The sequence below is a fragment of the Juglans microcarpa x Juglans regia genome, chromosome 3S (assembly GCF_004785595.1).
Source record: "Juglans microcarpa x Juglans regia isolate MS1-56 chromosome 3S, Jm3101_v1.0, whole genome shotgun sequence".
NCBI lineage: Eukaryota > Viridiplantae > Streptophyta > Magnoliopsida > Fagales > Juglandaceae > Juglans > Juglans microcarpa x Juglans regia.
Window position 1 is genome coordinate 18,110,462 of NC_054599.1, and position 15,225 is coordinate 18,125,686.

Genomic DNA, 15,225 nt, shown 5'->3' on the forward strand with positions numbered 1-15,225 from the left:
AAAAAAAAAAAAAGGAAAATAGGGAATCTCAAGGTGGTTGGCACACATGTTGGTGCCATGGAACTTTCGATATTTTTAATGTTAATAATTGTTTCACTTAGAAGAAGGTTATGTTTAATCAAAACGTTTAGTTTAATATAATGTTTAATATATATCAATCATTGCCATGTTTATTAATACGCTAAGAAACTTCCGTTCCAAGTAGCTAGCTAGCTAGCCTTCAAAATATATAATACCTACCTCACTGTCAGACAAGCAACTCCAAAAATAGAAGTTCTTTCACTTGGCAGCAAAAGATTATAGATATTTATAGAGAAAACCTAGATTTACTTATGAATATATAAAAGTTAAGATCATAAATTGACGTGGTTAGATGTAATATGTTCGATCTACTTTATAAAATAAAATAAAAAAAAAATTGCAATTTGATGTCCCACAACAAACATATATATGTAATTTACATCAACCAATTTACATAGAATAATGTTAGTACCGTTTACTTCAAATTAAGACATGACATCTTTATGTTAAGAATATAATACAAATAATTAAATATGTCTATTCTTATCACTTTAATGTCCCATTTGGTTTTATAGATGGTCTCAACCCACGTCTCATCTCAACATCCAAATATCATTCAAATATAAACATTTTTTCAATTTCAAATTTTCAACGCTTTCATTTAATTATTACCTAATCATTACAATTTTTCAAAATTTCAAACAAAATATAAAAAAAAATTTACTTTTTCAAATTCCAAAATAAAAATAATATTCTAACAATATTTTAACTTTATAATGTTTTTATTCAACTTTTTTTCCATCATTTCCTAAAATTCTATAAAACATCTTAATTCATACAATTTCACTAATCTTTACAAATTATCTTACTATTATTCACAGATTTCGCATCTCATCTCATTTATGTAACCAAACGAGACCTAAACTTCTAAGATAAGTAGTAATTTCACAGTTTCTTACCTTACCCATTGTTTAATCAAAATGAATACTAGAATATAATTAATCTCGTTACAAACATGTGGAAAATGAGGTTCCAATATTAGCATTTAAATATATATATATATATAAATAATTTTCATGCCGCGTACATCATGCATTGCGAACGATATGTAACTAATTAATTAATTAATGTAGGGTTGATGGGCCACGCGGTGGAGCATTCAACGAATGCCAACTGATCCTTTTCCTTCGAGCGGCTGCTGCTTTTCGAATAATGTTTCTTGGAAAGGGAATTGCGTGTTGCCAATCTTTTTGTTTTTTGTTTGTATTCCGGACGAAGGTTCTCTCTGCTTGTTTGCTACATCCCTGTTGCTCTTCTCTTCAATTCAAACGCGCTGATTTTGGTCTCCAACACCACCCATCTAGACGATAAAATACAGCATCTATCTATAATATATGTATATATATATATATATATATGCATAGACCCCCGTCTCCAAAACCATCTTCTAACCCCAAAAGAACCTGCAATCAAGTTAACTTGGTGATCTATCTTTTTATCTTTCTCAAGAAAAGATCGTAAGCTATATAGCTTAGCTTTGTAAGTAATGGAGTCCAACAATTCTTATACCTCGTGGGCTGATCAATGGGACTACAGCAACCCAGACCCTGTTCCTCACACCAAGAACAGCAGCCATGGCGGTGGTACAAAGGGTAAGTATTCTGGAAAGGTTGAAGACGGCTTTGGGAAAACTAAAGCCGCCACATCCACCGGTGTTAAGAAGGTTAAGGAAGGAGCCTCCATGGGTTTCCATTGGATCAAAAACAAGTACCAGAAGACCACCCAAAAGCGCTAGCTGATCAAATTATGCCCTCCTTGTCTCAATTTGTCATGCAACAAGGATGAAATATTTTCTGTTTTTAACCCCCATTTTACATACGTACGATGTTCAGTCTTATTCTTTCAATTCCTTTTTTTTTTTCTATGTTTCTTGTAGGGAATTCAATGTCGGTGCATACGTATTTAGTTTGAGCCATATTGCTTAATTACTGTCTCCTTAGATATTTTTTATGTATGCATTTGTGTCCTTTTTTTACGGAAAATGATGGATACAACCGTTTGATGCAACCGGCATGTCCATGTCTTCTACGGTGTGTTTTTTTTCATTTTCCACTTCCTCTTACTCCCCATTTTGTTCCCCCTCTCTCTCCCTACAAATTTCATATCTCCCTCCTTTCATCTCTGACAGACATCTCCCTCTCCCTCTCCCTCTCCCTCTACCTTTTGTTTTCTCCTCCCTCTTACTCTCCATATCATAACCCTAAATCCATCCCCCTCCTAGCTTTCAACCATCTCCCATCCCTCCCTTCGTCTTCAATTGTCCCACGAAATCGAATCCTCAATATCATCATCGTCCTCGCCTTTGTCATCGTCATCATCAGAGAAAAAGAAACAAGAATAACATCATTTAAGACAGCAGGAGAGAGTACCCAAAACTTTTATTGATAGGAGGATCTTGAATTTCAAGTCAAATAGTTGTCTCTCTCTCAGATCTGCAAGAAAATGATGAACACAATGACGATTAACTTGGTTCTTTTTTAATCAAAATTTCTCTTTCTTTTTTTCTTTAATTGTGATGTATGTATACCAGTTGCCTACTCAAAAAGGCATAAAAAATCGTAATATGATTTATTATCCTTCTGTTTGTTGACAACAAAATCGATCAATTTGGTGCCTTGTGGCAACCCAGATTTCAGAAGCGATTATGCTTTTACTTAACCTGTTTTTGCATAAGCAAGTGTGAAATCTGAAATATGCAAAAGCAACTGCGATTATTTCTTAACCTATAAAAGCAAAAGCAAGTGGAATATAGACACCTTCAAAAGCAAGTGTGAAATTTGGAGTAAGATTTTGAAATCTAGTTTCTTTTTTCTTTTTTAATTTTTTTAATATATAAGCTTATGCCACGTCAGCAACTACCCGGCGATTTCCCACCCCTGGTACGTAGAAAGACTTTTTTTTTTCCCTGTTTCCTGGGTGAGGAGGGAAAAAGATGAAAGTTGGACAAAATACAAGCAAAAGCAACTCGATAAATCATCATTCTAATTATATTGAACTAAATTAGTAAATTATGCAGCAGTTAAAAGACCAAACTAACGATCATGATCGCAAATGAACCTGGCCTTGATTGAATTTTAATCACGTGCGGATTAGGGATGAAGCAAAAATGAAAAGAATTCTAACAAAAACATAAGCAGAAGCTCTTGGTGAAGCACAAAGGAGAGGAGACAGAAAAAAGGTTGAACAGGTTTGAACTGTCAAAAACTACAAGTTGAACCGCCAAACTTGTTTCTGTACGAATGCCTTGAGAGAAGAGCTAGAGAACCATTCGGCAACGTCACACATCATGGCAGAGTGTGGATTTAACTTCTAGATCTTCCCTCCTTTTTTTTCTTTTTCTTTTTTTTTTTTTTTATATTTCTTTCTTGCTGTAAATCCTTGGATTGCACATATTCTTAAGGTTGCGTCAAGCCTCTAGATCATGATCACCAGAGTAACGCACACGTCTCCCAAAATTTTTCCATGAACACCCAAAAACTTTAGGAGAGCTGCATCAGTAAGATGTCTTATACCTGCAGATAAATCATAACGCAATGGAATGATGGTTTGATTCCAGAGCTCCATGAATCTATCAAAAGAAGACCATTTCACATCCCATAGTGGAAGCAATTACTGTATCAAGGGAGAAATAAAGCACTGTTTTCATCCATGCACCGTTGGCTGTCTGAATGGATTTAATTGTATATACAGGAGAGGAATAATTTTGAATCTAATCAAATTAAGCAGTGACAAATCCATGCTTTTTGAACAGAATGAAACAGTAACTTAGGGAACAGGGGACAGAAAGAGAAAGTGAAACACACAGGAAATGTGGGAGGATGGCCAATTACAGTGCTTATGCAATAAGCTCCAAGATGACAAGCTTCTTCACAACAATCGGTGAAAACTGCTGGAACCGTCTCCTTTATTAGCTCCTGAAATGCTCACCAAGCAACCAAAAGAACTGAAAATATTGCAAGTTCATTCAGTTCTTACTATTCTGATGATGATAACAGCTTCAAGGTAGTTTAGTTAACAGAGATGCACATAATACAAACAATGCAATATGTTCAGAGAATCAAAGGCATACAATTGTAGGCAACCAACTTGAATAAGCAGCAATGCCAGCATTTGGAGCAATCATTGAATGTGGTGCATGCATCATGGGCTCTTGAATTAAAAAAACGAAAGGAAAAATAAAAATAAAAACTCTGGAGAGGAAAAATAACGCAGTCCATTCCTATAATTTATGTTATATTCCCTAAACGAACATGACATGAACAATGCTATTTGTTTTTAATTAATTAAATACATCCTATTGGAATATAAGTCGTTATATTCCCTACTTTTATTTAAATACATCCTATTGGTTTTTAGTTATGTTGCACTTTTTTTCATTAAGTTCACCGAATTTTGTTTATTATTTTATTTACTAAATCAAACATATATGACATATTAGCTTCCCCCTCTTAACATTAGCACTTAACCCCCTAAAAGAATTTCATCTCAGTGCATAATTTTTTTCTATAATCCAAATCTATTTCCTTCTACAATACCGGCTCATTAAAAGGCAAAATTATAGTGTAATTGATAAAATTTTTCTTTAAAAATTAAGTGTACCTACAAAAACACTACTTATTTATGACCAATTATTTCCAGTAAAAATGATTATTTCTTGTTAAAATAAGTCTGTTTTTGTCGCAAATTGTTATTATCATCGCAAATAATCCGTCACGACTCACAAATGTTTGTTTTGCATGTTCCGAAAAATTAACTCAAAGTCCCTTCCCTTCAACCCCTATAGTAAATTTCTTTTAGATATTTTGATTTAGTATGTCATCTTTATGACTCTAGAAGTCTCTTTCTTTAACAACCATTTAGGGAACTTTTCATACGTGCATGGCACAAAATTATTAAATAAATCAATAATGAAAATGCAAAAAGATTTTAAAACAAAAAAGGAAAATAGGGAATCTCAAGGTGGTTGGCACACATGTTGGTGCCATGGAACTTTCGATATTTTTAATGTTAATAATTGTTTCACTTAGAAGAAGGTTATGTTCAATCAAAACGTTTAGTTTAATATATTGTTTAATATATATCAATCATTGCCATGTTTATTAATACGCTAAGAAACTTCCGTTCCAAGTAGCTAGCTAGCTAGCCTTCAAAATATATAATACCTACCTCACTGTCAGACAAGCAACTCAAAAAATAGAAGTTCTTTCACTTGGCAGCAAAAAATTATAGATATTTATAAAGAAACCCTAGATTTACTTATGAAGATATAAAAGTTAAGATCATAAATTGATGTGGTTAGATGTAATATGTTCGATCTACTTTATAAAATAAAAAAAAAAAATTGCAATCTGATGTCCCACGACAAACATCTGCTCATAAACTTTACTTTTGCGAGATTTTTTTGTATATATATACAAGCTGCATCTACATATATATACAAATTAGCAAGGAAATACAGAGATGATACTGTGGTGAGACATCTGTTCCATGGCATAAAGCATATCAATTTCTTGAGACAAAGCATATTCAATTTCTGAAAATTTTAATTTTATTGAGTGAGTTTTCCAGGAAAAATCTACCGTAGTTGCTTTTGTTTCTTTTTTAGAAGCTATAAATGTTCACTACCAATTTTTTGAAATCATAAGCACTGTCATCTAATATTATTGGAAATAATCTGGAGTGTAAAGAATTCCGTTTAGTCAATCCCTAATGCATGGGAAAGATTTATGTAATTTACATCAACCAATTTATATAGAATAATGTTAGTACCGTTTACTTCAAATTAAGACATGACATCTTTATGTTAAGAATATAATACAAATAATTAAATCTGTCTATTTTTATCACTTTAATGCCCCATTTGGTTTTACAGATGGTCTCAACCCACGTCTCATCTCAACATTCAAATACCATTTAAATATAAACATTTTTTTAATTTCAAATTTTCAACATTTTTATCTAATTATTATATAATCATTATAATTTTTTCAAATTTTCAAACAAAATATAAAAAACAATTCAACTTTTTCAAATTTCAAAATAAAAATAATATTCTAACAATATTTTACCTTTATAATATTTTTATTCAACTTTTTCTCTATATTTTTCTAAAACTCCATAAAACATCTTAATTCATACAATTTTACTAATATTTACAAACTATCTCATTATTATTCACAGATTTTGCATGCCATCTCATCTATGTAACCAAACAAGACCTAAACTTTTAAGATTAGTAATTTCACAGTTTCTTACCTTACCCATTGTTTAATCAAAATGAATAATAGAACATAATCTCGTTACAAACATGTGGAACATGAGGTTCCAATAATATTAGCATTTAAATATATATATAAAAAAATAATTTTCATGCCGCGTACATCATGTATTGCGAACGATATGTAACTAATTAATTAATTAATGCAGGGTTGATGGGCCACGCGGTGGAGCATTCAACGAATGCCAACTGATCCTTTTCCTTCGAGCGGCTGCTGCTTTTCGAATAATGTTTCTTGGAAAGGGAATTGCGTGTTGCCAATCTTTTTCTTTTTTTTTTTTTTTTTTTTGTATTTCGGACGAAGGTTCTCTCTGCTTGTTTGCTACATCCCTGTTGCTCTTCTCTTCAATTCAAACGCGCTGATTTTGGTCTCCAACACCACCCATCTAGACGATAAAATACAGCATCTATCTATAATATATGTATATATATGCATAGACCCCCGTCTCCAAAACCATCTTCTAACCCCAAAAGAACCTGCCATCAAGTTAACTTGGTGATCTGTCTTTTTATCTTTCTCAAGAAAAGATCATAAGCTATATAGCTTAGCTTTGTAAGTAATGGAGTCCTACAATTCTTATACCTCGTGGGCTGATCAATGGGACTACAGCAACCCAGACCCTGTTCCTCACACCAAGAACAGCAGCCATGGCGGTGGTGCAATGGGTAAGTATTCTAGAAAGGTTGAAGACGGCTTCGGGAAAACTAAAGCCGCCGCATCCACCGGTGTTAAGAAGGTTAAGGAAGGAGCCTCCCTGGGTTTCCATTGGATCAAAGACAAGTACCAGAAGACTACCCAAAAGCGCTAGCTGATCAAGTTATGCCCTCCTTGTCCCAATTTGTCATGCAGCAAGGATGAAATATTTACTTCCCACCCCCCCCCCCCCCCCCCCCCCCCCCCCCCCCCCCCCCCCCCCCCCCCCCATTTTACATAAGTACGATGTTCAGTTTTATTCTTTCAATTCCTATTTTTTTTTCTATGTTTCTTGAAGGAAATTCAATGTTGTTGAGCCAGATTGCTTAATTACTGCCTCCTTAGATGTTTTATGTATGCATTTGTGTCTTTTTTTTTTTTCCTGTTTCGTGGATGAGGAAGGAAAAAGACGAACGAGTTCGACAAAATACAAGCAAAAGCAACTAAATTTAGCAATGCAGCAGTTAAAAGAACAAAATAAAGATCATGATCGCAAATGAACCTGGCCTTGATTGAATTTTAATCACGTGGGGATTAGGGATGGAGCAAAAATGAAAATAATTCTAACAAAAACACATGGACTAAGGAGAAGCTCTTGGAGAAGCACAAAGGAGAGGAGAGACAGAAAAAAAGGTTTAACAGGTTTGAACTGTCAAAAACTCCCAACTTGTATGGTTTCTGTACGAATGCCTTGAGAGAAGAGCTAAAGAACCATTTGGCAATGGTCCGCCTGGGAGCAGGATGTGGTGTAAATAAGGATTTTACACCACCCAATAGTTGCTTGGCACGTTAGAGTTTTATAGAATGTGAACTAGAATTGGTTGTATGCAAAAAAATCGAATTACGAGGGTTTCTCCCCTCACTCAACTGAATCCTCTTTCATCTCTTTTTGTGCATTTATCTCTACATGAATTTTTGAAACTATTTGATTGGGCGTATTTTTTATGTATTTATTTTGAGGTGCTAAGTGTGATTTTAAGTGGTTACGTTGATAAGGGAGTTAAACAGAAAGGTTTCTATTCTTTTTCATAGGAGTGATACCCGCCCCCTACGAGGCAGGGCCACCCCTCCTGCACCCGCATATGCGAGGGTAGGGAATTTTTTCCAGTACCCCGTCCCCTGGCCGAGGTGAGGGGTGGACCTCCATCCATCCGTACCCCTGCATCCCTTTACTGGGCCATTTTCTAGGCCCTAAATGGCCCAAAATCCCTTTTTGGGCCACTTTGAGTCCAAAATTTAACTTAAAAAATATATAAATTTAAAAACTGAAAAATAATAATATATATTTATAGATTGAACTATTAAGTAAATACTAAGTTTCAACTATTAACTAATTAAATAATAATCATCACTAAGGCACTAAACTAAAATAAGTAGTTTACAATTATACAAATTAAGAGCACTAATAAACTATTACACTATTATAAACTCCTCTAAAAAAAATAAATATTACAAATTGTACAATTAACTATTGTAGCAACATTACAATTAATTGTAAATTAACAAAATCATAATTTTTCAATTTGATCAATTTGATTTTGGGGTGGAGCCATGGCGGTGAGTTCACTGAGTGGTGAGTTGTGTCGACTGCTGTGAGACTAAAAATCAAGATCATAAAAGTTAATAAGTTATAAAACTTGAAATATTAATAAGTTAAAAATAAAGGCCGACTTTGAGGCTACGATGCTAACAGGGATGGCCAAAAGTGTGCGGGTTATCTCTCCAACGATGGGATACTTTACGGCATTCACCTTCTACCAACTTAATATATCAAAATATCGTGAAAATGATAGAATCTCTGCTGCTAAGTATCTGTCTATCTCTAACTGAGCCTCTATAGAACCCCAGAGGAAGGAGGGTCTGCTCATACCTCTCACCCCACTCCAATCTACGTCTTTTTCCAACCTCGGCTTCAGGAACCTGTGAACCTGAGGCTGAGGGGGTAGGTGTAGGTGCTGCAATATTACCACCCCGCAGGGTGGAAAACTCATCAAATAATCTACTAAGGGTTTTCCGAACCTTTGCTGCAATAAGCTCCGCCCATACTTGCTCGTACGCAAGTCCCAATTCAAATATCATGCCATCCAACTTATACCTCGGGTCAAAGACGACAGCTACATATAACAAAATATTAGCCCTAGTTAAATCTCCTCAATACTTGTCGTACTTTGTACTCATAATCAATGACATCTCCTGCAACCTAATGTGACCACCCACGACCATGTCATCTAATTCTTCTTTTACCCTATGTATTTGCTGACATACAACATTGGATATAGGGTACAAAGTTTCAGATAGCCTCTTGGTGACATCGTAAAAAAGCCTCAAAAACTCTACAAAAATAGCTGCAATTTCTCAATCATTATCTATGGGTTTCCCCAATCCCCTGTGATCATAAAAATATTTAACATATTGGATGTCTTTGTCACCCAATAATGCAAATGCAAGCTTATATTCTTGGGCCGCCTCCAACATAAAAAATGTTGAGTTCCATCGTGTAGGCATATCAGTACAAAGGCCCTTCTTAGATGTTAGGCCCGCAGATCTCGCAACAATCTTGAATTTCTCCAACCTCGAAGGAGAAGATCTCACCCATCTCACAGCAGTCATAATCCGAGCAATCGCATCATAACGATCCCTCAAACCATCAGTGACAATCAGATTCAAAATATGTGCCGCACATCTCACATGTAGACACTCACCACCCATGAGTGTCTTATTTGCCTCTCTAAGATAGGTTTTCAGATGTTCCAATGCAACATCGTTAGACGAGGCATTATGGACTGTGACTGTAACAAATTGGGTCAACCTCCACTCCTTTATTGCGGCCTCCAAGGCCTTCCCAATTGTCTCACCCTTATGATCGGTGATTTTACAAAATTTTATAATTTTCTTTTGCAATGTCCAATGACAATCAATAAAATGCACAGTCAAAGACATATATTTAAAATTTTGGACCAATGTCTAAGTGTCAGTGGTGAGACAAACAAACTGATCCGCCAATTGACCCATCAACTTCTCTTTTTCAATGTAAAAATATTTTTTTACATCTTTTGCCACCGTGTGGCAAGAAGGAATATTAAACCTTGATTCCAAGTAGCGAGAATACGCTTGGAACCCTTTTCCATCAACAAGTTGAAAATGTAGCTCGTTCATGATGATCATAAAAGCTATGTGTCTTCTACACTCATCAGGATCATACTTAGTATATCCCTCAAAGTTGCATCCCCACTAGTCTTATTCTCCATTTTTTTAAATCCAATTTCCACCCTAGATTGGCTTTTCTCTTGTAATGATCATAATATTAGACTTTTTTTGCATTGTTCTTCTAAGTGTACCTTTAATTGTGAGGTGCTATGTTTCCTATAGTGACATCTATAAATTTTCCCACAATAGTTATACTTGGTTTGGAGGTTACTTGGGTCACCACCATCTAGTTTGGTGAAATGACTCCAAACTATTGAAGTAAGTTTCTTACTGGGCATGGGGGCGGGGCAATTTGTCGTAGGGCTAGGGGTTGGGGTATGAGTAGGAGGGGTAGGAGTAGGTGTAGGGGTAGGGGTGCCTTCGGCCTAGAAATGAGAGTTCGCACTAAAATCTGCTGGCATATCCATGAACTCAAACAAACAAGAAATCTGAAATTATAAAAAATATAGCAACATGCCAAACAATTAACATCCTGATGATCTTTAATTTCGGACACGATAAAAAAAAAAATATCATGATTGAATGGATTAGAACTACTACGAAAACACGATAAAAAAAATAAAAAAATATTGAGTACTTTGGTTATTTTTATTTTTCCTTCATGGATATATTATATACATTTTTAATTTTTTTTTCTTTCTTTTTATTTTTTTAAAAAAATGGATTTTATGCATGATTTCTAGGTTTATAGCTACTTATGGATTACAATACTTCAACCTTCAGGTGTGTGTATATATGAATGTATATATATATATATATATATATGTTGGTGGCAGTGTCTGAATATTTGTTATATATGTAGTAAAGTATATTAACAATATAGTTTCTTAGATTTGAAAGAATATAAGCATAGCAACTATATAATGAACATAAAAAAAAGTAGAATAAAAAAAAGTATCATTCATATATATATATATATATATATTTCATCTTAATTAATTATAACTTAATCTATTGTAAAGATTAATTAATGGATGATGATTTTGTTACAATATTTATAACTAATAAGTTGGACTTTCATTAATTTATGTTTATTGGTTTTTTGTTCATGCAGTACCTTAATTTATAAATATTGTAAATTAAGGTACTGCATGAAATATTGTAAATATTGTAAATTTCGTTACTGAATATTGTAAATATTTACAAGAGATTGTAAATTTAGGGTATTTCGAAACTCTAAATTAATTTAAGGGTTTCAATCCGAATTAATTAGACACAAATAATATCATGATTCAATGATTCACACACATTACATAATGCAAACAAAAGAAAAACAAAAACAAACGGTCAGGAGTCATTCAAAGTTCAAACCACATGTACAATCTAAGCTCCACAACACAATTCACAAAATCTCATCCTCTATCTCCAATAAACCTCATCCTTCCTCCAATCTCCATTAAATATATAAATCACAAAAAAATTAAATTTTGAATTTAGGGTTTCTTACCTTCGTTGACGGAGATGAAGAGAGAGGGACCGGGTGCGAGTCGTGCGACGGCGACGATGACGGGGACGACGATGCAGAGAGAGGGACCGGGTGCGAGAACTCAGAAAGAGAGAGAGACTGAGAGCGAGGGAGAAGTGAGAACGAAGAAGGTTCGAGAATCGAGAGAGGGGGGCCGAGGGGAGGGTTGGTTTTGATATTTTTAAACCCTCGATTTTTTATTAATATATATATAAATATATGCGAGGCGGGGTATATATGGGGCGGGGGTCACCCCATCCCGCTCCCGCCCCTGGAGGTTGGCCCAGATGTGGGCGGGTGGCCCCGCCCCCCGCATCTGCTTGACGGGGTGATTCGCCCAGCCGCACGGGGCGGGACTCCGTTACCCACCCCTACTTTTTCATCAATTTCTTAACAGCCAAATTGAAAGTTGGGGCCTAGGGTTTTCATTATTTTTTTTTCAAACTTCTTCACTTTATGTCATCTTCTGCGATGTATGGTGCTATTGGATATTCTCTGCAAAAGTTGATAATGTTTATGCTTTTCATTTCTTGTGTGGAGTATTTTTTTTCCTGTAATCGTTATGAAGTTCATTGGTGTTTGAGCTTGTCCATCTGGTGCGAGGGAATGAGAGAGGAAGAAAACGAAAAGGAGTGAGAAGGGACTGACGGATTTGAGAGGAGGGTAATATTCAAGATGTGCACCCATTGTAAACCATATAAATTTCACACGTGTTCTATTTTCATTCGAGAGTGTAAACTTTTAATTTACACCATTACCGATTTGAAGTTTTTCCTTTTGGGTTTAACTTCTAGATCTTCCTCTTTTCTTTTTTTTTCCCTTTCTTTCTGTAAATCCTTGGATTGCACATATACTTAAGGTTGCATCAAGCCTCTAGATCATGATCACCAGAGTGAGGCACACGTCTCGCAAAATTTATTACCTGCAGATAACACAAGGGAATGATGGTTTGATTCCAGAGCTCCATGAATCTATCAAAAGAAGACCATTTCACATCCCATAGAGGAAGCAATTACTGTATCAAGGGAGAAATAAAGCACCGTTTTCAACCACCGTTGGCTGTCTGAATGGATTTAATTGTATATACAAGGCAGAGGAATAATTTTGAATCTAATCAAATTAAGCAGTGACAAATCCATGCTTTTGAACAGAATGAAACAGTAACTTGGGGAAAAAGCGACAGAAAGAAAGTGAAACACACATGAAATGTGGGAGGATGGCCAGTTATAGTGCTTATGCAATAAGCTCCAAGATGACAAGCTTCTTCACAATAATCGGTAAAAACTGCTAGGACCTTTGTCTCCTTCACAATCAGAGGAAGTAACCAACACAAAAGAGAAATCATGCAACCACATTCCCACTTGATGGATGCCGCTGTTGCTCAGAATAAACACCTGGCCTCCTTTTCACGGACCTAGCAGAGTTGAACAAAAGAAGTAGATCGATAAAGTCACCAAAATATATAATATAACATGAGAAAATTACCTGAAGTGTAGCTTCCTGGGAAAATGTGAAAGGATCATTCAAGACATCTCCACGTCCCATTTGTTCAAATTTTTGCACTCTTCTTTTATGACCACTCCAGAATTGAAAAAAAAAGAAAAAAGCGATAGTTTAAATTTTCCAGAATTAAGAAAAAATTCAAGACAATGATATGAAATTTCAGTAAGATAAAATGCCAAATATCAACCCAAGTAAATAACTTCTACGGTGGTGGAAATTAAGGGTTAGCAGCAGCTTGTGGGCAGTATAGCATAGACATTGAAGACCCGAGCATAATCTTACAGCTAAACCATTACAAGTAATGTCCCATTAGTGGTAGTATTGATACATCACTTTTCAGCCAAACAAAACAAATATAGAACCGTGGGCAGTGGGAAGATATGGTTAATGAGTAATATAGTTCATGTTCTTTCAGGCTTTCAACAATAATTTCACTGTAAAGTAGGTATTGAAATTGTAGCAATGTCTTATCTCACAAAAGCAACACAGGCAATGATTGGATATATATGTAATAGCCAGGATATTCAAAGCATTAGAAATACTACACGAACTGAGACAGACCCAATTGTTGTCGCAGACCAAAACACCTAGCTTACCACTACTAGATTTAAGAACTCGGGTGCTACTAATCAGCATGATATTCGAATTGTGTGTTTTGTAGAACAATTACGCTCGGAACTCACATAAAAGCTAAGAGTAAAAAAAAAAAGAAGCTTATGCACGTAGGGGAACGTGGTGGAAGACGGAGCAATAAGCAACGGCTCCGCAGCGGACACAGCGTCTTCTGGGTGGACCCAAACACGTAGTTCCCCTCACTTTTCTGGCGCACTCCATTGTTAATTCCTGCGTAACTTCCTTCGCGCTCAAGTGAACCACTGTCGCTCTGCCCAACGACCTTCTTCTTCTCTTCTTTTCTTTTTCAGTTCTTCTAGTGCAGGCTGGTTGGTGGACGAATTAGGGGACAAAGCTCACGTGGATCTGCTGCTGTCAGAGTTATTTAAAAAACAAAAAAGAAGAAGAAAAAGAAAGAAAGAAAGAAAACGGAGAGAAAAAGACTGCCATTCGTTTGTCTCCCCTCCTCCTCCGAAGACTTTCCCTTCGTACAAATCTCAAGATTCGGTGGTGGTGCTCTCTTGTTCCTCCCTCTACTGCAGCTTGGCCAGTCTCCTCCGCGCGCGACCCGCATTCGAGATTTTGCCTGTCATCAAATCTTTGCCGTCATCTTCTAGAAGAACCACAGTCTACAAGGGTAAGGTATAGTGTTTTCTTTCTTTGATCGCTTATGTTCATTTCCCTCATCTCTACTGTTGTCCATTCCTTTTATCCCTATCACTAGGTGGTGTGTGTCCATTTCCATGGAAATACAGTCGGCAAGGGTAAACTGTCATTTACTTTATCACTGGGTGGTGTGTGTCCTTTTCCAGGGAAATACACATATAAAGCTTAAATGCACTCCGGATGTTTGATAAAATTTCCAAGACACACGCTTAATAAAATACGACAGGGGATTACAAAACTGATTATGGGGGTTGAAAATAAAATTTGGAACAATGAGATGTCTTGGGATGGCTTGAATGAGAATGCTTCCATGCATAATGTTTGAAGCAGTTTATTTAACTATAGAGAGGTCCCAATTGCTATTCCAAAAATGAAGGCCAGCCTTCTTTTACAGCCAGAGTTGGTGTCCAACTAATATAACATGCTTTTAGTTCTTTTAGGAAAAAAAAAAAAAAACAGAGAAGAGTAACAAACAATTGGGGATTCACTTTTCTTTTTCCATGCATAAATACATAACAAAAATTAAAGATGCAAGTAAAAGGCATGGAAATGCACCAGTAGTAGTAGTTGTACCTTATCATATATTATATCGGTTGGTTCACTGGTTTGAAAATGGTTCAAGCCAGAACCGAACGGTTTCTAACCTTTTCTACTGCCGACCATTTGGTTGATTGAGACTTTAAAAAATCTAGCCCATAGATTATACTAAGCAAACTAGAG

General features: G+C 35.6%; 1 long non-coding RNA gene across 1 annotated transcript; it reads right to left on the minus strand.

Annotated features, from left to right (window-relative positions):
• Nucleotides 1-3,475: 3,475 nt before the first annotated feature.
• On the minus strand, nucleotides 3,476-14,141 carry LOC121258423. The gene is made up of 3 exons (XR_005939400.1): nucleotides 13,960-14,141; nucleotides 12,647-13,138; nucleotides 3,476-3,593 (listed from the first exon to the last, which is right to left on the minus strand). It is a non-coding gene; the product is annotated as an uncharacterized LOC121258423 (long non-coding RNA).
• Nucleotides 14,142-15,225: the final 1,084 nt, after the last annotated feature.